The following is a 23594-nucleotide window of genomic DNA, read 5'->3' as shown; positions in this document are numbered from 1 at the left end:
CACACACACACACACACACACACACACACACACACACACACACACACACACACACACACCGATCCGTGAATTATAGTAAGGATACTTGCATCCTAATTGTACCGTCCATACTTGAAAGACGTCCTCGTATTCTAATTGTACATACAAGCTACTTGGTTGAAAAAAAAAAAAAACATAACGTGCACTACTGGCTACCACTACGTCAAGTTTGTAGCCTCCCACATACGTGAGCACATTCTGTGCGGACAGACAAACAAACGGACCCAGATTGCAATAACCTATCCTCTGGCGAGGGTAACTAGAACAGCACTCAGTACAGTGCATACCTCTGCCAGACTGAACACTGAACAGTTTATGCTTTGTTTCCCACCGATAGGCCGGCTCTGGATCCGTACCTGAACCAAAATCGAATCGGCTTATTCTCGTCACCTAACCAACTCATCCACCAAGGTTTGCCATACCTCGTCCACAACTTTTTGAAATATCGTGCTCCATCATTTTTGGCCCAATCTCTCAATGTTGAAGAATTACTTCAAACATTTTTTTTTTTAATTCTATTTCTTGTATCCGGATACGGATCTTCACCAAAATTCATCAAAGTACGGGGACATAACCAGGACTTTTTGTTTGGGGAGAGGGCACAGGTTCGTATGGTGGTGGGGGGGGGGGGATGAACCAATACTGACAGCACATTCACCTTTTGAGGAGACCTCTCACAACCATCACAATCACTCCACAAGTATTTAAAATCACCCATTCATACCTGATGGACCAAACTCGTCCTGCCAATGTCTAAATACACTTCGATGCTAAATATAATTCCACTTTTAAACGATCTATTGTTTCTACTACCACTATCCCAATACAAGGAGACCATTCCATGCATTAATAAATACACTCTGGGGGAAAGACTTTTGACTTACCATCTTCTTCTTCACTCTCATGCTATAGCCCATGGCCCTGTCACTGTCCATTCTCCTGAAAAACGTGTCGTCATTTTCAGTGCACCCATTGTTATCTTAAACACCTCCATCGGATGTCACATTCACCTCTTTTATAATGTACAAACTCGTCTCTTTGAGGTGATCTTCATTGCCGAGTCGAGCTAGCCGAGGAATAAATCTCGTCACTCGACACTGAACCCTCTCTATGGCAGCAAGACGTCTTTCCTCAGAAGTAGTGACGATAAATATACACGATATTTTAGGACCAAGGTGATGCCTCACCACACTTGCGGACAATGGACAAGCATGTACGACGTATGGGATTCATGTACGATGGACGCAACATGAGCTATGGTTTCAGATGGAACACGAGCAAGCCAATTCGAACAACAATGTCCTTTGTAATGATCCATTTCCAAACTACAATAGCTGATCATTTACACAAAATACCATTAGCTACCTGTTCAGAGGGAAAAGGAAAATAAATCGATAAACAAACAGGAAAAAAAAAAAGACGTCGTGCAGAGCACGATACTTGCAAAGTCAGAGAAATCGGAATTCGACCGTGCCCTCTTGGGTGCATCGAGACCACTTGGTTATCTGTCACTGTCCTACTTCTCGATCATTGTCATAATAGTTCAGGAAATTTCACCAGGCCACCCCAAGCAGTCTATCAGCATGGATGTGACAAAAACAAACAATTGGTCCACACCAAAGTTGTCAATAAACAAGAAGATACATTCAGTGCACAAGCTCAGAGGTGCCCAAGATAAGCTCCATCCAAGCAAATTTGTTTGTATGTGAACCGTACAAGAAGATAAGATTTTGCTAAATGCAAACATTCAGCAACTCTGATATACAAAATGGATTTGAAAAAAAACAAAAAAAAAACACGATTACGATGAAAGCTGTAAAAAAACAAAAAGAAACACAATCTGAAAGGCAACATCGCCACGGCAATGGCATCACGAGCAGATGGCTCGGATGACGGGCGTCACAAGAGACGAGGAACCCTCTACTTCACAACCCCCCAGGATGACAAGCCGGCCCTTTGTCTGCCTGCGGCCCATCTGCTGCCATGGCACGGGTCAGCAGCCTGCTTCGGCCCAAGCCCCCAAAAAAGGAAAGCATTTAACTGCAAAGAAATGTTAAATCACCTAAAGCCTAAGCACAAAAATGAAAAAAAAAACAAATCCGGGCTCATATTTACCATTTACATTTCACTCGAAGAATAACTGTGACCACATTCTCAGTCCTTGCAGCTGTTTTTAAAGCTCTCCATGTTGGTTAGGCAAAAACATGGAAAGGCCTAGACATACCCTGTGAGGAGAGTGGTCGCCAGGACGTCCCTACAATCACCAACTTTTGAACTTCTTTTCTGGAGCTTCAGGAAAAGAAAAACCAAAAAAAAGAAAGATAATTAATTCACAAAACAAATGCAAGCTGCCCCTTGCCAGTTGACATTTCTCTCTGTTTATATCAATCTGACCACAAACTTCCACCGCCACCACCAGTACCATTATAAGGTAATCAATGGATTTACCAGACATTCCGAGAGCTTTTAAACAGGAACAAGAAACAATTTGCTGAAATACGTTTCCCAAACCGCAACAAGTTCCGCGTTAGCAGGTACCATTTAAATTGGATCGACACTGTCTCCCGGATGCAACAGTACACACACGTACTTTACATGAGGCAAAACGCTTAAACACGGGAGAGCACTCGTACGACATGGGAAGTGTGTGGCAGGTCCGACCTCACTCACACAAAGGCATGCCCGTGTCCACCCCAACCTGTTATTTGCAACAAAGAATATCGTGATAATATCGATCATTTAAAATATTTCTGCATCAGCAGGCATCTTTGCCATAGCTCTTTGAAAATAGTAATGCAATACCTCCATTGGCACCGAGGTGAGCCGAGCACTCAAAGCTGGCAGGTGAGTTGAATGGCAAATTTAATTACATGTAACACAAACGTCCCCATCTGTTAAAACTCACAAAATCCAATCTTACTGCACCACTCTCAACTCTTGTTGCTCTTTCCTCCCATGTGTGCAACCGCCTTCTGGGGGAGGTTCAATTTCACTCTTTCCTCCACAACTTAAGGTAGTGGTGTACCACCATTTCAGATCAGATCCGACCCCTAATCCGACACACAATCTTTTCACCCCCATTAACCCAACCCTCTTTAAGGAGCGTGACGAGCACTCCCTGAATCTCCAATGGACGCAAGTTGCACCACGCGACCTCTGACCCGGAGGTTTCAGTCCGGCCACTAATGTCAAAAGACAAATTATTTATGGTGATCATTGGTTAAACATCAAGTGGAGCTGCTGGTCTGGGTGGCAGACACGCTTTTTCTCTTTGTGGATAATGCGGTTTTTACCGTGTAAGACGTAATCCGCGACTTATGCTCACCTTTAGGGCCGGAAGGTACTAAAAGACGACTATGGTCATCATTGATTAGATATCGATATCTACGAGGGTAAGCATTGATATAATCCTGATGAGGACGTAGATGCCATCCTGATGAGGGCAAACAAGCCCAAAATCCAGATTGGCAGCTCCGTTTGATGTTTGACCAGTGATCACCATTGGCTTCTCTCCACTTTTCACAATGTTGTTGCCATTTTCTAATGGTGTGCACAAATGGATTTTTACTGTTCAGGGAAAGTGCCAATGGGGCAACATCATCTGACATGCCAATTTGCATGCATAAATGAGGGGTGTTGGAACATGAGGTTTGCATGAAAACCAAAAAATAAAAATAAACACTAACGAGGGACATTCCAGGTGAAGGAAAGGGTGGAAAAAGAAGAAAAAGATGTTTATCAAAAATGTTGATATATTGATTTATGAGATGGAAATTATTTTTACTGGATTATTTTTAAAAAGGTTCACTTTATGTTCAATCAACAGCAAAAGAACATTATTGTACATCAAGTCAAGGAGAAACGGTTAACGATTTGCATTAAATGCTGGGGGATTGAGAGGCATGGCTGTGCAGCAGGAATGAGTGGGTGCGGTGGGTTCGGGTAGTATCAGGTTACTTCACTACAAGGCCATCTACCTAGTCAACGCACTGCCTTCTCCACAAAGAACATGAACCATGACAATCTTGACTCCTGCTATGCTGCATGCACCTCTCAAAGTCTGGTGGGGAATGGGATGGGGGGGGGGGGGAGGGTTGTCTGAAAACTACTCCAGGTATGCATAGGGTGAACATGATTTTACAAAATAATTTGTGAGTTTCAAAATCCTATTCACTATTTATTTATTTAATACAAAGTTGAGGCTCTTGGAAGAACTTCAACTAGAACAAAGAACAGATAGAATACAGTCAAAATGGAAGAAACACTACAACAGGGTACAGGGATACTGCAGACAATTGGAGGAAGAATGGGTGATGCAGAACAAAGGAGGAGGACAAGGGGGTGTGAAAGCGACATACAAGTTCAAACATGAGGAGGAAGGGAAAACCAGGTAAGAAACAGCACAATAACTTGAAAAGAAAAGGGTGTGGCTGGGTCGAAATAACGTCAGCAGGGTTAAGGGGACAGCAGGGTTAAATAGCATCAGCAGGGTGAAGGGGACAAAATAACATGAGTATGAGTAGTGGATGACCTGAGGTGGTGAACAGCCAACTTGTTCAGTTATTTTATTAATTTTAATCATTATTTTACACTTATCCCTCCCCACACTTCCTCCCCCACCCACAAAAAAAAGTTTTTGTAAAATAATTTCAAACAAAAATCAGATCATGAAAGAATTTTTGACTGAGATGCATGTGGACTCTCATATGATCAATCAAAATATCGGCTTGAGGTTCATGAAAGATGGGCCTTGTTTAAAATTGCCTTTCTTAACACGGTCAGAGACATATTGCAAAAATAGCATGGCCATGCAAAAGTGCAAAAAAATAAAAATAAATAAAAAAAAATATATATATATATATATGTATATATATGTCGGAAAATTACATGGCCAGACCAGGAATCCAACTGAAGGTCCTCGAGTGAACCGTACCAGTGTTCTGCCATCTGAGCAATCTTGGCAACCCACTGGCTGGATATGCAATTCTCCCACATGTAGATGTCACTCTTCCAGCCCCCTGCCCCACCCGCCCACGCTTTTCCTTGGCACTCACTGCCCTGTTCAATGTTCATGCATAATTATATTACTACACCTCCTGTGGTGAACAATAGTGGGCATGGAAATGTCTCCCCACCACAGGAGGAAGACCCTCTCATGCACAGGCCCTTGCTGCTCCTATGGTCGGCAGTGAGTGCCCCAGAAGCAGCGAGGGAAAGAGAGTGACATCGACATGTGGGAGAATTGCGTATCCAGCCAGTGGGTTGCCAAGATCGCTCAGATGGCAGAGCACTGATACAGTTCACCAGAAGACCTTCAGTTTCATTCCGTCTGAGCATGTAGTTTTCCCACATACATGTATAACACACACACACACACACACACACACACACACACACACACACACACACACACACACACACACACACACACACACACACACACACACACACACACACACACCTTGAATTTAGTGGTGTGCAAGGATATGTAGGCACAGGAGGACATGTGGAACCTTCCTTCCTGCATCTCAAGGAGATGGGGATGGGGATGGGACAGGCATCTGCCTGGGGGATGGCCATACGGAGGCCCCTGGAGTACCGGCGGAAAGTGGACGCAGCGACGCGCTGCTCTGGCGCATACTCCCATACCTGACCTGACCTTCCTGCACCAAAATTGAACCATTAGTTTGATCCATTGATCAGTTTACTTTTCTATTTCCTTACCGCATTTTACTTTTGACTTAATATCTACTTAACTTTGCACGATTAACGAACCTTAGGGCTGGTAATTTAGCCATTTCATCAAAACACAAATGCATTTTATTGAAGAAGAGAAGGAGATTGGGACCATACTCTGTGCAGAGCATTGTTGCTACTGAAGCAGTCTCCTTGGCTATTGGGCACAATCCTGGAAGGGTCGCCACTCCCACACAGTATACCAGCATGCTGGGATTCATTTTGCCGACCTCGGAAGGATGACAGGTCGAGTTAACCCCACCTGGTATTAATTCAACAGCTGAGAGGGATTTGAACTCAGGACCCTAGGATCCAAAGTGCACCACCCCAACCATTAAGCCAACACCGGGCAATTGAAGAGATGCAACCGAAAGGATATTTAACATTCACAACCAAACAGCAGGTCACGTGACTGCAAGCTTCACATCCCCCACGAGAAGGATAACGACGTGCTCCGTTATCTGTTATAACGTGATGCAGAAGGACCCGTAGGCTGTGCACCAGGAAGGCAGTTTTGTTTACCATTGAAATAACGTGACATTGATCCCATGCTCAGAGGTGAAGTCACCAACTGAGCTAACTTGCCCTTCTTCAGCAGACAACACGCGACATTCCATCGAGGCTTGGCACACAAGGCCTCGCCGAGCTTGATTTCGAGGTTTGAAGTAACCGAGTGGATTCAAGGCAGAGCAATTTTCTCACTCTCTTGCAACTCCTCAACCATGTTTCAGCATCCAATACACTCAAACCACCACTCAACAACATGTATAAGCCATAAATAAATACTGAAACGAAAGAGATCTGTGGCTGGATTTGAAGACTCAATGTTCATGACATATATTTTTGCCTTTTTCTCTCCCCTGAGCAAGGGTTATACTGGGTGATTTGCCATTGCCTTCTCAGCAATTGTTAGGACAGGAATTTGTAATTTGTTCATCGCGCTGGCGATAGCACGCATACTCTTTGTGAAGAACACCGTGGGCTCTTTAACGTCCACCAATCAATTCAGGCAGATGGGAAGCCGGTTTAACGCCAATCCGAGGGACGGGACACACAATGATGAATCACCCTGCCTGTGAAACATTGGGATGACAGTTAATAGTTGGGTCAGGACTTGAACCCAGGTTAGACAGCGTAGAGGCGAGTGTGCGTACCTCGAGGCCAACGTGTCAGCCCCCATGATACTGCAGAACAGGTTCGTTTATGCTTCTGACAGCATGGTGCAGAGGTAGCACACTTACCTTTGAATGATCGAGTCTGGATTTGATTCACAACCCGATTACAAACTGTCAAGTTTGGTGCTTGGCAGGCAGGACGTTTTGGCCTCACCGACTGCTGGTGGACGTTAAAGAACCGATGGTGTCTGACAATGAGCAGGCGAGTTATCGCCGGCATGCGGAACAAATTACAAACTCCTGATATAATGAGCTCCACAGAGTCCAACCGCCGAGTCGACAATCCAACTCCACCCACGACGGACTGTGGCAGACTGGCAACACCTCTCCCACGACAGACTATGGAAGACTGGCAACACCTCACCTACGACGGACTATTGTAGACTGGCAACACCTCACTCACGACGGACTGTGGCAGACTGGCAACACCTCACTCACGACGGACTGTGGCAGACTGGCAACACCTCACTCACGACAGACTGTGGCAGACTGGCAACACCTCACTCACGACGGACTGTGGCAGACTGGCAACACCTCACTCACGACAGACTCTGGCAGACTAGCAACACCTCACTCACGACGGACTGTGGCAGACTGGCAACACCTCACTCACGACGGACTGTGGCAGACTGGCAACACCTCACTCACGACAGACTGTGGCAGACTGGCAACACCTCACTCACGACGGACTGTGGCAGACTGGCAACACCTCACTCACGACGGACTGTGGCAGACTGGCAACACCTCACTCACGACGGACTGTGGCAGACTGGCAACACCTCACCCACGACGGACTGTGGCAGACTGGCAACACCTCACCCACGACGGACTATTGTAGACTGGCAACACCTCACCCACGACGGACTATTGTAGACTGGCAACACCTCACCCACGACGGACTATTGTAGACTGGCAACACCTCACCCACGACGGACTGTGGTAGACTGGCAACACCTCACCCACGACGGACTGTGGTAGACTGGCAACACTTCACCCACGACGGACTATGGCAGACTGGCAACACCTCACCCACGACGGACTGTGGTAGACTGGCAACACTTCACCCACGACGGACTATGGCAGACTGGCAACACCTCACCCACGACGGACTGTGGCAGACTGGCAACACCTCACTCACGACGGACTGTGGCAGACTGGCAACACCTCACTCACGACGGACTGTGGCAGACTGGCAACACCTCACTCACGACGGACTGTGGCAGACTGGCAACACCTCACTCACGACGGACTGTGGCAGACTGGCAACACCTCACTCACGACGGACTGTGGCAGACTGGCAACACCTCACTCACGACGGACTGTGGCAGACTGGCAACACCTCACTCACGACGGACTGTGGCAGACTGGCAACACCTCACTCACGACGGACTGTGGCAGACTGGCAACACCTCACTCACGACGGACTGTGGCAGACTGGCAACACCTCACCCACGACGGACTATGGCAGACTGGCAACACCTCACTCACGACGGACTGTGGCAGACTGGCAACACCTCACCCACGACGGACTGTGGCAGAGTGGCAACACCTCACCCACGACGGACTATTGTAGACTGGCAACACCTCACCCACGACGGACTATTGTAGACTGGCAACACCTCACCCACGACGGACTATTGTAGACTGGCAACACCTCACCACGACGGACTATTGTAGACTGGCAACACCTCACCCACGACGGACTATTGTAGACTGGCAACACCTCACCCACGACGGACTGTGGTAGACTGGCAACATCTCACCCACGACGGACTATGGCAGACTGGCAACACCTCACCCACGACGGACTATTGTAGACTGGCAACACCTCACCCACGACGGACTGTGGTAGACTGGCAACATTTCACCCACGACGGACTATGGCAGACTGGCAACACCTCACCCACGACGGACTGTGGCAGACTGGAAACACCTCACTCACGACGGACTGTGGCAGACTGGCAACACCTCACCCACGACGGACTATTGTAGACTGGCAACACCTCACCCACGACGGACTATTGTAGACTGGCAACACCTCATCCACGACGGACTATTGTAGACTGGCAACACCTCACCCACGACGGACTGTGGTAGACTGGCAACACTTCACCCACGACGGACTATGGCAGACTGGCAACACCTCACCCACGACGGACTGTGGCAGACTGGCAACACCTCACTCACGACGGACTGTGGCAAACTGGCAACACCTCACTCACGACGGACTGTGGCAGACTGGCAACACCTCACTCACGACGGACTGTGGCAGACTGGCAACACCTCTCACGACGAACTGTGGCAGACTGGCAACACCTCACTCACGACGGACTGTGGCAGACTGGCAACACCTCACTCACGACGGACTGTGGCAGACTGGCAACACCTCACCCACGACGGACTATGGCAGACTGGCAACACCTCACTCACGACGGACTGTGGCAGACTGGCAACACCTCACCCACGACGGACTGTGGCAGACTGGCAACACCTCACCCACGACGGACTATTGTAGACTGGCAACACCTCACCCACGACGGACTATTGTAGACTGGCAACACCTCACCCACGACGGACTATTGTAGACTGGCAACACCTCACCCACGACGGACTATTGTAGACTGGCAACACCTCACCCACGACGGACTATTGTAGACTGGCAACACCTCACCCACGACGGACTATTGTAGACTGGCAACACCTCACCCACGACGGACTATGGCAGACTGGCAACACCTCACCCACGACGGACTGTGGCAGACTGGCAACACCTCAGTCACGACGGACTGTGGCAGACTGGCAACACCTCACCCACGACGGACTATGGCAGACTGGCAACACCTCACCCACGACGGACTGTGGCAGACTGGCAACACCTCACTCACGACGGACTGTGGCAGACTGGCAACACCTCACCCACGACGGACTATTGTAGACTGGCAACACCTCACCCACGACGGACTATTGTAGACTGGCAACACCTCACTCACGACCGACTATTGTAGACTGGCAACACCTCACTCACGACGGACTGTGGCAGACTGGCAACACCTCACTCACGACGGACTGTGGCAGACTGGCAACACCTCACCCACGACGGACTGTGGCAGACTGGCAACACCTCACTCACGACGGACTGTGGCAGACTGGCAACACCTCACCCACGACGGACTATTGTAGACTGGCAACACCTCACCCACGACGGACTATTGTAGACTGGCAACACCTCACCCACGACGGACTATTGTAGACTGGCAACACCTCACCCACGACGTACTATGGCAGACTGGCAACACCTCACCCACGACGGACTGTGGCAGACTGGCAACACCTCACTCACGACGGACTGTGGCAGACTGGCAACACCTCACCCACGACGGACTATGGCAGACTGGCAACACCTCACCCACGACGGACTGTGGCAGACTGGCAACACCTCACTCACGACGGACTGTGGCAGACTGGCAACACCTCACCCACGACGGACTATTGTAGACTGGCAACACCTCACCCACGACGGACTATGGCAGACTGGCAACACCTCACCCACGACGGACTGTGGCAGACTGGCAACACCTCACTCACGACGGACTGTGGCAGACTGGCAACACCTCACCCACGACGGACTATTGTAGACTGGCAACACCTCACCCACGACGGACTATTGTAGACTGGCAACACCTCACTCACGACCGACTATTGTAGACTGGCAACACCTCACTCACGACGGACTGTGGCAGACTGGCAACACCTCACTCACGACGGACTGTGGCAGACTGGCAACACCTCACCCACGACGGACTGTGGCAGACTGGCAACACCTCACTCACGACGGACTGTGGCAGACTGGCAACACCTCACCCACGACGGACTATTGTAGACTGGCAACACCTCACCCACGACGGACTATTGTAGACTGGCAACACCTCACCCACGACGGACTATTGTAGACTGGCAACACCTCACCCACGACGTACTATGGCAGACTGGCAACACCTCACCCACGACGGACTGTGGCAGACTGGCAACACCTCACTCACGACGGACTGTGGCAGACTGGCAACACCTCACCCACGACGGACTATGGCAGACTGGCAACACCTCACCCACGACGGACTGTGGCAGACTGGCAACACCTCACTCACGACGGACTGTGGCAGACTGGCAACACCTCACCCACGACGGACTATTGTAGACTGGCAACACCTCACCCACGACGGACTATGGCAGACTGGCAACACCTCACCCACGACGGACTGTGGCAGACTGGCAACACCTCACTCACGACGGACTGTGGCAGACTGGCAACACCTCACCCACGACGGACTATTGTAGACTGGCAACACCTCACCCACGACGGACTATTGTAGACTGGCAACACCTCACTCACGACCGACTATTGTAGACTGGCAACACCTCACTCACGACGGACTGTGGCAGACTGGCAACACCTCACTCACGACGGACTGTGGCAGACTGGCAACACCTCACCCACGACGGACTGTGGCAGACTGGCAACACCTCACTCACGACGGACTGTGGCAGACTGGCAACACCTCACCCACGACGGACTATTGTAGACTGGCAACACCTCACCCACGACGGACTATTGTAGACTGGCAACACCTCACCCACGACGGACTATTGTAGACTGGCAACACCTCACCCACGACGGACTATTGTAGACTGGCAACACCTCACCCACGACGTACTATGGCAGACTGGCAACACCTCACCCACGACGGACTGTGGCAGACTGGCAACACCTCACTCACGACGGACTGTGGCAGACTGGCAACACCTCACCCACGACGGACTATGGCAGACTGGCAACACCTCACCCACGACGGACTGTGGCAGACTGGCAACACCTCACCCACGACGGACTATTGTAGACTGGCAACACCTCACCCACGACGGACTATTGTAGACTGGCAACACCTCACTCACGACGGACTATTGTAGACTGGCAACACCTCACTCACGACGGACTATAATTAGAATCTGCATCACAAATCAATGACAGACCCTCTTGTTTTTATCCTATCCAAGTCGTTCGTTCGTTCAATCAGTTATCATCTCTGTGACAAATTAGGTTTTTTTTAGGAAATAATGTTCAAACAAAAGACCAACATCACGTGGTGTCCAAACACCGATTGGTCTTTCACAATAAACTCAGTAAGCCAGTTGTCCTCAACGATGAAAGATCGAATTAAATGTTCATTTAAACATCCCTTTCTCCCGCTTCCTTCATTGGGAACAACGTGTTCACACAACACACGAACACAGTGAGCTCGGGTGTGACGTAACCCCGGCGGGTGTGGAATGAATTTAAATTCTTCGGATTGAAAAGTAATTAAAATAAATAAATCGCTCGCTCCATATCCTCTTGTAAAAAAAAATAAAAACCTCAAAACAAATCGATACAAAACAAGAAAAGCCGAACATTGTAAGGTTTTACAAGGAAACGTCGCAGACGGGAGGACAACGGCAAAGTCACAAAAACACGCGCTGCGATTGGCTGAGGGGCGAGCACGTGACCCTTCGACCAAGGAAAACTCCGTAAATACGGCGCCGACGAGGAACATCGATCACGTGATTATTATACGAACGAACCAAAACCTGCTGTAAACAACAAAGACAACTCGTCCGCGGGAGATTTCCCGCGCACTGACGTACGATCGAGACGGCTCCTGTGGTGTTCTGCTTGCGAAGCCAGCAGCCCGAGGAGGGGGTACCCGAGGCCGATCTGAACCTTGGGGGCCGATTTAAACGGGTTTTCGCCACACGACGCACCTCTCGGGCCCGCAGGTTGACGCTGCCGCGCTCAGAGTGCCGATCGCGGAGCAACGGACGAGCCGGAAGAGGCAAGAAAGCAGCGCGGGCCCACACCGACTGCGGGACAAAGACAACGTTGTGCGCATGCGCGATTCATTCCGAAATTCATTCACAACGTCATTCATTCATTCATTCGCTGTCCCTTTCACGGTGGTGTCGTTTATCTCTTCGCTTGCAATGTCAGCGAACTGCCCATCACAAGGTTCCAGAGTCACGGCGCATCATCCTGCTTTTCGCACGTGTCCAGCGAGGATGATTCACCGATACCCGTCCCGATTCATCCACCGATACCCGACCCGATTCATCCACCGATACCCGACCCGATTCATCCACCGGTACCCGTCCCGATTCATCCACCGGTACCCGTCCCGATTCATCCACCGATACCCGTCCCGATTCATCCACCGATACCCGTCCCGATTCATCCACCGATACCCGACCCGATTCATCCACCGGTACCCGTCCCGATTCATCCACCGGTACCCGTCCCGATTCATCCACCGATACCCGTCCCGATTCATCCACCGATACCCGTCCCGATTCTTCCACCGATACCCGTCCCGATTCATCCACCGATACCCGACCCGATTCATCCACCGATACCCGACCCGATTCATCCACCGATACCCGTCCCGATTCATCCACCGATACCCGTCCCGATTCATCCACCGGTACCCGTCCCGATTCATCCACCGGTACCCGTCCCGATTCATCCACCGGTACCCGTCCCGATTCATCCACCGATACCCGTCCCAGTGGAAAATACAACGCTCTGGCATGCTTAGCCATTCCTGGTTAATATATGCGAGTTGAGAAGTTCCGTCAACAAATGGAACCAGTTCCACGTTCCTCATGATCCGGCCTTTAAAACTGTCCCAAAAGGGGGTGGGGGGTAACTGCAGGGGGGTAACTGCAGGGTGCAAACATGGCAAGAAAAAGTGAACCAAAAATCCTCAACCAACCTCAGCTCAGGTCGAATGAAGCTGTTAAATTACTGGTTTCCTCGACTGAACTTTATTTTTCGGCCTTAATTTTGATTATTTTTTTTTTATTTCTTTACCTCCTTAAATGTCCAAGAAATAATCATGTCCAAATGTGAATGAAGAACCCCCCCCCTCCCCCCATCTTACTGCAGAAAAAGCAGATACGGGTTTTTTTTTTTAATTAGTCCATGGGCCCAGGCATATATCAGTACCATCTGGGAAACCAAACTTTAGGGCTACTAAGTTATTGGTAGGGACTATGTGATTATTTCAATACGTGATAACCGTTCCAGAAGAGCAGCTTAGTGTATGTATTTTGCATTTTTACCATTCTGAGATATTGACGTTTTGGGGGAAAAATCACACAATGGACTATTGACACATCCCATAAAGGTAATATCATTCAATAACAGCTCAGGATATCCAGATTTGTTTGCCTTTTCACTTTAATTATGCGGAGGGTGGGTACATTCCAGAGATAACTGGAGGGGGAGGACTCGGGAGAGTGCAAAACCTCCGCCGCCAATACTGCTGGGTCACTCAAGTGAACCTTATATCTTATTCATTAAATATGTCAACAGTGCTGACAGTTATAGTTCTTTTCTCCAACATTTTTTTTTTTGGGGGGGGGGGGGTTGGAAATCACTTAAAACATGTAGAAATGCAAAAAAATAAAATTTCTCGAACAATTTTTTTTGGGGGGGTTGGAAATCACATAAAACATGTAGAAATGCAAAAAAAAAAAAATTCCTCTATTTTTTTGGGGGGGTAACAATTTTTTTGGGGGGTGGAAATCACTTAAAACATGTAGAAATGCAAAAAAATCTTTTTTGGGTGGGGTAGGGGGTAACAGTTTTTTTGGGGGGGTTGGAAATCACATAAAACATGTAGAAATGCAAAAAAAAAAAAAAATCCTCTATTTTTTTTTGGGGGGGGGTAACAATTTTTTTGGGGGTGGAAATCACTTAAAACATGTAGAAATGCAAAAAAATTCTTTTTTTGGGTGGGGTGGGGGGTAACAGTTTTTTTGGGGGGTTGGAAATCACTTAAAACATGTAGAAATGCAAAAAAAAAAAATCCTATTTTTTTGGGGGGGGGTAATATTTTTGGGGGGGGGGTTGGAAATCACTTAAAACATGTAGAAATGCAAAAAAAAAATCCTATTTTTTTGGGGGGGGGTAATATTTTTTTGGGGGGGGGGGTTGGAAATCACTTAAAACATGTAGAAATGCAAAAAAAAAATATCTTTTTTTGGGGTGGGGGGTAACAATTTTTTTGGGGGGGGTTGGAAATCACTTAAAACATGTGGAAATGCATAAAAAATTTCTCTAACAATTTTTTTGGGGGGTTGGAAATCACTTAAAACATGTAGAAATGCAAAAAAATAAAATTTCTCGAACAATTTTTTTTGGGGGGGGGGTTGGAAATCACATGTAGAAATGCAAAAAAAAAAATTCCTTTTTTTGGGTGGGGGAGGGTAACAATTTTTTGGGGGTTGGAAATCACATAAAACATGTAGAAATGCAAAAAAAAAAATCCTCTATTTTTTTTGGGGGGTAACAATTTTTTGGGGGGGATGGAAATCACTTAAAACATGTAGAAATGCAAAAAAAATATATTTTTTGGGGGTGGGGTGGGGGGGGGTAACAGTTTTTTGGGGGGTTGGAAATCACTTAAAACATGTAGAAATGCAAAAAAAAAAATCCTATTTTTTTGGGGGGGATAATTTTTTGGGGGTTGGAAATCACTTAAAACATGTAGAAATGCAAAAAAATTCTTTTTTGGGGTGGGGTGGGGGGTAACAGTTTTTTTGGGGGAGGGGTTGGAAATCACTTAAAACATGTAGAAATGCAAAAAAAAAAATTCTCTAAATTTTTTGGGGGGGTTGGAAATCACTTAAAACGTAGAAATGCCAAAAAAAAAAATTCCTCTTTTTTTTTTTGGGGGGGGGGGGTTGGAAATCACTAAAAACATGTATAAATGCAAAAAAAAAAAAAAAATTCAAATATTTTTTCAAAATGGCCGCCATAGCGGCCATATTGGATTTTGGACCAAGTCCAAAATGTAATGGCATGATCCTTGGACCATACCTAATCCCCCCACCAAGTTTCGTCGAAATCCGTCCAGGAGTTTTTCCGTAATACTGTTCACAAACAAACAAACAAACAAACAAACAAACAAATAAACCAATGTCACCCACAGGGTGACCCGTATCTTGCCAAAAGGTGACCACGTGTGACTTCTTTAAGGTCACACTGAGGTGAACAGAGCTGCTATCCAACAGGAGTGACTCCTTGAGGAATATCTGCCTACGAGAGATTCCGATGAGAATCGTTCTACAGAGTAACCATGAAAAATATGCTTTTGCCTCATAACGTCACCAAATGACGTCATAATCTCAAGCTTGACATATCTAGAAAGCACTCATCGAGGTGTTCAATTTGAGGTACTACACAATATGGTTCCTAAAACTTGAAAATTTGACCTTGGGGTCAAATATGTTTGACCTTAGGCGCTAACCATGAAGGTCAAGGCCAATCGCCACCAAAAATTAATCAGCTGAGCGCCAGACCATGAACTATATTCCCATGAAGTTTGAAGACGATCCGATCAAAATTACTCAAAAAATAAGGGTTTCGTCGACTCCCCTGATTTGCGACAAAGTGACCTTGAGCTTTGACCTTGACCTTCAAAATTTTGTGCACTGAAAGGGACCTCTATAGGTCTCTGATATGCGAAGTTACAAAAATTTCCAATGATAACTGTGCTCTGCAGAATTTTTTATACGTGATTACAGACAAACAAACAAACAAAAAAAAACATACAAGCTGACAAACATATCTTGCAAAAACTTCGTTTTGGCAAGAGAACAAACAGAAAGGGGTGAAAACAGTAACCTCCGATCTTTGATGGCGGAGGTTAATAATAACAAAATTGACTGAGCAATATACTTGAAAAATCTTCGATTTTGCAAATAACAGACAGACAAACAGATAGACATACAGACAGACAGATGTGAAAACGTAACCTCCTTCCACCTTCAGTGGTGGAAGTAATAACATGACAGTGACGTCATGGTGTTGTTGTAGGTTGGAGAGCTGTTTATAATCATCTTTATTCCGAACCGCAAAACAGTGTCCTTAACGGTACTATAGTAAGGCAGTAGACAATGCACTCCTGTGCCAGACACTTGTTAGTCACAAATCATTTGTCTTGTACTTCCTATACAGAGTCAGGGGGTCGAAACAGACACACACACACACACACACACACACACACACACACACACACACACACACACACACACACACACACACACACACACACACACACACACACACACACACACACACACACACCATATTTTTCCATCAAAATCCATCAACTTCCAAACATCGACAAAACAGTCAATTGCTTACCATTTTATTTTGCATAAATTATTTTTGCATAAATAAAAAATTTTGCATACAGATCCGGGGTTGGGGCTTGTCACGAGGGGAAGCACTCGGGTCCCTCCCGAATGCCCGATCGTGAGGCCGTCGGGTGCAGACAACTCTGCGCACTGGCAGGTTGCCAAGCAACCATGTATGCCAATTGGCACTGCCAATCATGGCAGGGTTACTCTACCTCGCGTGATACCTTACCAATGGACGGTCGAGTCAATTGGGGTGTCATTCCCTCAGCGCACACACGGATTACTGCCAAGCACTACAATTAATGTGCACTGGCTAACAAAGCAAATCAGGTGGGGTACAACTTCCTGTCTAACTATACTCGTACACTGTGTCGGACCGATAAAGGAAAAGACAACCAAGACAGATTGGAAATAACAAAATTATAAGTAGGGTTCTACAATGGGGTCCTGTGACCATTTTGTCTGATCCAAGGTTTGAAGGTTGATTTTACATAATTTGAGGGTGCTGAATAAAATGAGTTGGGGTGAGCCTCACAAAAATGTGGGATAACATGGCTAGATGTCAAAATTTAAGACGGCCACCACACAACTTCCGACAAATTTGAAAATGGCATGTCTTTGCTTCCACAGATCAGATTTTCGCCATCTTTTTGTCTCGATACATGTTTTTGAGGTCAAGGTTTTCATTTAATGACCTTGCAAGTCACTATATGTATTGGGTTAGTCATAAAAAATCCATGAAAGGGGATCTCACAGGGCAGGAAAAGGTTGTTTGTTTGTTTTTTAACAATATATTTTGATATTTATATTAACTGCTATTAATGTGTAAGTATCTTCTAAAATGTTTTGACTCATGAGCAAGAAGTGAGCATGGCATCTTTTCACCATCCACGATATCTAATGACAAGGTCAGCCAGACACTGGGTGAAGCCAGAGCAATGAAATGGGGCCAGATGAAAAGGAAGTCCACCTCACGTATCCCACCTGACCTGGACTCCTTTAACTTGCATGTGGTGAGAGTGAATTCCCAAGTTTACGTTCACTTGAATTACGACAAACCAGATGCCCCACCTGAACCCACAAACCATGCATGGACACTGAGGGAAGGCAGATGTGTGCCAGCATGGTTCTCCCAGGATGTACTTCCAAGAAGCCTTTATTTCTTGGTTGAGCATCAGCAGATGTCAATTGAGCATGAATAGATTAGTGACACAAAGGAAGTCAGTGACTCTGGGCAAAGTGACTCTGAAGAAGATGATGAAAAAGCACCTCTCATATGTTTATACACACACACACACACACACACACACACACACACACACACACACACACACACACACACACACACACACACACACACACACACACACACACACACACACGCTTTGCTGGTTCCAAATCGATCAAGGCTACGCCAACGCTGGACTAAAGACTTCAAATTGTAGCATATCCGAATACGTGTAAGTTTTCATGATTAGCCTTCTCTATGTGGTCACAGTCGTCCTGGAATATACTTTGTGGCATTGATGTTTATGAAAGCATATACCAATATAAATATTCCTTCACATATGAAATGAAATGTTGACCAGATCGCATATATTTAGACCCCTCATTTACTAACATACGGGACTGAGAAATGACATGCCATTTTAGGATTTTTCTGTGTTACATGGTGGTCATCGCTGATTTTGCCTCCAAAGTGTTATTACGAGGTCCGTTTAAAAAGTAACGGGACTGAGCCTGCTGTGTGCTCCACTTACACAGCTTTAATGAACGGGTTGCGTCACAGTCTTTGACAACATTCCAGCAATATATATGATTGGTGATGGTTGACTGCGCTCATGTGTGATTTTTTTACAGGTCGTGCTTTACACGTTGTCGAGTCCGAGTCGTCGCGCTATGAGTCGTGAGCAGAGAACCAATCTGAAGTTTCTTGCCAAATCTGGCAAAAAACCTTCCAAATCCTTCACAATGCTGCAGCAAGTCTACGGGGAAGAAACAATGTCACGTACACGTGAATTTGAATGACACAAGAGGTTCAAAGAGGGACGGGAGGAGGTTGAAGACGATCCACGGTCTGGAAGACCTTCAACGAGCAGAACAGCGGACAACATCGAGTGTGTGAAGCAGGTAGTGCGCGCAGATCGTCAACTCACGGTGCGGATGATTGCTGAGGAACTTTCCATCAATCAGGACACTGTCTGGAGCATCATCACTGAAAATATCGAAATGCCCAAGGTGGGTGCAAAGATGGTCCCCAAGCTGTTGTCCAAGGACCAGAAACAGCAAAGAGTCACTTGTCTGTCAAGACATTATCGAGCGTCTCGAGGACGATCCAGACCTGCTCAGGAGAGTCATTACTGGCGATGAATCGTGGATATTCGAATACGATCCCGAGACCAAACGGCAGAGTCGTCAGTGGAAAAGTCCGGCATCACCAAGACCAAAGAAAGCAAGGATGTCGAAGTCGAAAGTCAAGGTGATGCTCATCGTGTTTTTTGACATCAAGGGCATCGTCCACTTCGAGTTTCTACCACAGGGTCAAGCACTGAATTAATATTTGGACAAGGAGATCCTCTGGCTCCTCATGAGATCAGTCCAGGACAAGAGGAGTGATCTGTGAGAGAACAACGCCTGGATGCTCCACCATGACAACGCCCCTGCTCACAGTGCACTGAGCATCCGACAGTTTCTGGCGGAGAGGAACGTGCCAACTCTGGGGCAACCCCCGTATTCACCAGACTTGGCCCCTTGTGATTTTTTTCCTATTCCCCAAGCTCAAGGGGGTGATCAAGGGGACCCGATTTCCTGATGTGGAGGACATCAAAAGGGCCGTGACGACAGAGCTCTGGAGGATTCCAGAAGAAGCCTTCCGGGGATGCATCAAAGCGTGGAAGAAGAGGATGGACAAGTGTGTGAGACTGGAGGAAACTATTTTGAAGGGGACAAGCTGTGATTTCAATATATTTTTTGGAATAAAATTTCTGTGAAGTCAGTCCCGTTACTTTTTAGACGAACCTCGTATATATATATATATATATATATTTTTTTTATGACTAACCAAATACAGAGAGCGACTTGCAATGTCATTAAATGAAATCCTTGACCTCAAAAACATGTATTTAGACAAAAAGATGGCGAAAATCTGATCTGGAGAAGCAAAGACATGCTATTTTTAGCTCACCTGGACTTTAGTCAGGTGAGCTTATGCGATCAAGCAGTGTCCGTAGGTGCGGGAGACAGCAAATCAGTCCGTAAACACTTCAGTCATTATCACTTGAACCAAACACCATTTTGATTAAACTTGGTCACAAGCTTCATATCTGATGACTAACAAAGGTGTATTGACAACATGAAAAGCTACACTCATTAAGGGAGACTATGGGGCGTTTTTTGACCCTCCCCAAAATAGGTGCTTTCTCTCTTCTCCGAAACTACACACACGACTTCCATGAAACTTGACCACAACCTTCATCACCCATGATGTACCAGTATATCGACCACATCAAAATCTACGCTCATTAAAAGGGGTCTACGGGAGGGTTTTGACCCCACCTCCCCCTGCAAAATAGGTATTTTCTGTCTTCTCTGAAGTACACACACAATTTCAATGAAACTTGACCACAACCTTCATCACCCGTGATGTACATAAAAAGTTTGTTCACGGCATTAAAAAAAATTTTAGGGTCTAAGGAGGTCTGCAGGGGGTTTGAGTGACTGTTTCTCCTGATCCAGGTGAGCTTCTGGACATGCGGACTTATTTTTTAATTTTCCAGAAGTCGTGTGCCGGCCATCTTCAATTTTGACAAAGAGCCGAGTTAGCCCACATTTTTGTGAGGCTCACCCCAGCTCTTTTATTCAGCACCCTCAAATTATGTAAACATCGACCTTCAAACCTTGGGTTGGACAAAACGGTTACAGGACCCCATTGGAGGAACCTTACTATAATTATTACACACACACACACGCACTTAATAATAAGTATCAACAAGCAAGAAAGCAAAAGGCACAAAAGAGCAGATTTAACCATAACACAGTCATGTTCTTATTCAATCTTACTTACACAAAAGACTTGGCCATCATTCACTCAGGGAAGAAGAATAAAATAAGAACTATAAAAGAAAAGTAAAGTATGGAGAAAAGAAAAGCAGTCTCTTCCTTTCTAACTCACCTTTCTAATGATCCAGCAGGCGAGTCCTCTCCGGAATCCCAGATATGCAACTCGCCCTTCTCTGCCTCAGTTTCTTCCTCCTCAGGCCCCCCGTCGATGAAGTGCTGCGTTCAACCTCCTCGTCCTTCGTGGCTGACAGGAACGAGACCGCAGGAGGATGACACTCATGGAAGGAGTGTTCTTTTTTTCACCAACTGCTCATGAAACCTTTCTTTCTTCACCCTCACATGCTTTTCTTCCCTTCTCTCATGAGCCTTCTCAGTCTCTGAGCATTCTGCTCATGAGCTCTTTTCGTTCTTACATGCCTTCTCTGTCTCAGCCTTATGCTCATGGGCTCTTTTCATCCTGGCTCATGCGAGCCTGTCCCTCATTGGTCTGCAGCCAATGGAGGCGGGTCCACAACATCACTTGTGAGAAATGCCACGTTACTGAGGGAACACTCCCGCCCATCCCTGCACATGCCCAAGGTTGCAACGGAAGCCTCATCCCTCCCTCGCAAGCATTCACCCATACAGTCCCCTGCACTGTACATAGTTTCACATGCGAGAAGCTCCCTCCCGCAGGCCACGAACACCAAGCGTCGCGCACCGTGCCATGAACATGCATGTAAGAATGGAGTAAAAATGGAGAGGGACTCCACCGGACTGAGGGATGACCGAACAGCTGTTGGGTTGAAGTTAAGACTGATGGGGTGAAGGAGTGATTGTCGAAAGGAGCAGAGGAAGGAGGGGGGAAGGGGTGGTAATTAACCGATGGAGAAAAGGAGGGATTGTTGAAAGGATGTTTGGTGAAGGAGAGGTTATTGGTGGATTGAGAAAGGCGGTGGGGGGTAAACGGAGTGATGGGGAAAAGGAGGGATTGTTGAAATTAGCAGTGGGATTGAATAGACCGATGGTGTGAAGAAGGAACGATTAAAAGTAAGATGGGGAGGGGAAACATTACAGTGGGGAAATACAACCTATCCAACACATGCCCACCAAAACAACCTCACGACAAGGGACCAAGGACTATCTACACAAAGACTAATGAAATAACCAATCCTCGGGTCACGTATGTTCTCCCCCAGGGTAAGTTTTCCAAAACCAGAACATTACTTTTCCTTTGTAAACTTGATGCACCATGGTCCATCGATGATTCATGTGACGTTTCAGATCGATTGTTTCAGTGATTCTGAAGATCTCTTCATTTCTTGCTTTCTTGAAATAAATACTTTCATCACAAATTTGATGGCTCTCAATATCTCATAATTTGTAACAATCATGTGTCGTTTTAAGTATATTGGATGTAGCAGTCAAAGAGAAAAGCGAATCACAAGACATGGCAGAATAAGAAAAATCATAATAATAAACCACAGAAAGAACTAGCTTTCAAACAAACAGGCTAAGAAGCCTAGGTATTGTTGCAGTTCTACAAAACCGCATGCCTCTACGGCAATGGCATCCAACATACAGTGATCCCCAAGCAGTTATTTCGTAAGTCTTCATGCAGTTCGACCTTCCCCTCATGTCTCGTGGGTTAACGGGACGAAGTGCGTTACGTGGGTCCAATAGCTAGGTCGAGTAACTATATCTCTGTCTCCTATTCTAATTTCTAATCCAACACTTTCCTTTTAGCCATGGTACAAGTCAAGCAAACAAGCAAACGTGCCATGCAAAATGTGATTGAATAGCAAACACACCACAATGCCTCCCGTGGCTTGGAACCACCACCACCAAACTCCCTCTAACAAAGCACACTACACACTATACACTATACAGCACACGCATGGCACACCATTATTTCATTCAAATCTGCGTGTCAATTTCCAACGACATCTCGCCTTGCTTCACCTCTCGCTCACCAAACTTCACCACTTCGACCACAAATACTTCCCGCACACGTAAAAAATATTCCCGCACCCCCTCGTACCTCTGCATTGCCACAGTTCACCACGAAACAGACGTGGTGCACGACTCAGGCTGGCCTCAGGCCGCGCGATACGGGGATTGATACGACCCTTGTCCAAGCTGTTTGGTACGGGGCCCGGGTGTACATTTTGCCCCGTGAGAGGGGACCCGTGGGTGGTGGGTGTGCATTGCTATTCGGCATTCAGATTACACTCGGAGCACTTCAGGGCCAGGTTGCGGCTTATGCACTATGTTGGGTCAGGAGCTTCGGGCTGTGGAGAGCAGGATGGTAAAATGAGACCGTTTCCGGCCAGGAGAGACTGGCAGGGCGTGGCTAGGGCCAATGTGGCC

The 23594-nt window shown here is 46.9% G+C and overlaps 1 protein-coding gene across 12 annotated transcripts in view; it reads right to left on the bottom strand.

Annotated features, from left to right (window-relative positions):
* The window catches only part of LOC147024465 (SWI/SNF-related matrix-associated actin-dependent regulator of chromatin subfamily A member 4-like), a 174058-nt gene extending 161167 nt beyond the window's left edge, over positions 1-12891 (bottom strand). For 5 of the 12 annotated variants that reach the window (XR_015059048.1, XM_085884418.1, XM_085884419.1 and 2 more), the window contains exons 1-2: positions 12630-12889; positions 2264-2328 (exon numbers count right to left, since the gene is read on the bottom strand). The gene's annotated coding sequence lies outside the window, so the exon portion shown is untranslated. Of the gene's footprint in view, positions 1-2263; positions 2329-12629 lie in introns of all 12 variants that reach the window. The other 7 variants (XM_085884423.1, XM_085884422.1, XM_085884424.1 and 4 more) reach the window with 4 other exon arrangements.
* Between the last annotated feature and the right edge of the window lie 10703 nt (positions 12892-23594).

The sequence above is a fragment of the Eptatretus burgeri genome, chromosome 6 (genome assembly GCF_056783735.1).
Source record: "Eptatretus burgeri isolate ZD-2024b chromosome 6, Ebu_testis_v1, whole genome shotgun sequence".
Classification (NCBI taxonomy): Eukaryota; Metazoa; Chordata; class Myxini; order Myxiniformes; family Myxinidae; genus Eptatretus; species Eptatretus burgeri.
Note: the sequence above shows the minus strand (reverse complement) of the source record. Positions and strands in the feature narration are given on the sequence as shown.